The sequence below is a fragment of the Dufourea novaeangliae genome, unplaced genomic scaffold (assembly GCF_001272555.1).
Source record: "Dufourea novaeangliae isolate 0120121106 unplaced genomic scaffold, ASM127255v1 scaffold14, whole genome shotgun sequence".
Lineage (NCBI taxonomy): Eukaryota > Metazoa > Arthropoda > Insecta > Hymenoptera > Halictidae > Dufourea > Dufourea novaeangliae.
The window spans coordinates 3,048,203-3,049,452 of NW_015373890.1; positions in this window are offsets into that span (position 1 = coordinate 3,048,203).

Genomic DNA, 1,250 nt, shown 5'->3' on the forward strand with positions numbered 1-1,250 from the left:
TCTAGTTTAACGAAATAGAATATTCAGTACCATATTACATGCCGGTACGACCTTTTCTTTTTACGTATACCTTCGGTTAGTTCAACGAGCACTGACCCACCTCAAACGGAATAACAGACGTACAAGGACGATTTCTCAGAAATTTCATTTCGCAGCACTCTGATGGTTATATAAACAATGTCAGAGCCATATGTTCCGTGCCTTTGTTTGACCACTTTTCGAAAACTTACATTCCAATGTACCCTACGACTAATGAATGAATTGAACCGCGTACATATCTCTATCTTCGAAAATTTGTTATTTCAATTTGTTTTGGATGGAAAGCATTGATCTACAATACCTAGTGGTATTTTAGGCTATATAAAGGCTTTCCTTTATGGGGAAAATGAAGAAAATGCAGACCTGGCAATATTGTGGAAGTTTAGTTAACTGAGCTCTAGTTGGGTTAAAGTTCATTATATAATTTCTCGCAACAAATAAAATTATTGTAAATAAATGATGTTAAGATTTTAAGATAATAATGATGTAATATTTAAGAATTTCAGCCAACTCAAACAAATGAAACTTAGAAAAATGTCAAAGTTCTATTTATACCAGTATCCTGTCAAAATGTCCATTGTTCCAGCAACTATTGTATTTTAATCCAAAGATATACAGAATAAGGGAAGAGATCTAAAGTAATCTTCAACAGTTTCATGTATTTTTATCTCAAATACTTTATTACAACATTCAAAATACTAGACATTCTTACAAAACTTTCAATCTCATATCGTTTCTCAGAATAATCCAAGTTCGATGTAACACTGAACGTGATTTTATGAGATAGATTCGAAGTTCGCAGCCATTAGCTCGATATTGTCATCAGTTTACAGTACTTTACCGATGATAATACCGATTGCCCAGGCCTCACCACGAGGAGGTTGCTGCGAGTGGAGGCCCAAGGCAGGTAGATGGAATCACAAGTTCTACATCTTCCCACCTTTCACAATAAACCTTATAAATAACTTAAATCTTAACTATCTAATACTATCGGTACTAAAATCCCTCGGCGGATGACTTCTTTCTTGAGCCTAAACCTATAAAAAACTAAGTTCCCTCGTCGGTTGTCTTCGTTCTTCAGCTTAGAAGTTCTTCGTTCTTCATATTATCTTAATATTCTAATTAATACGAATTAATGCTAGTAATACGAAATAACAAATTTAACGCAATGTAGTCGCTAATACTCAAACGAAAGAGATAGACGGAATGGA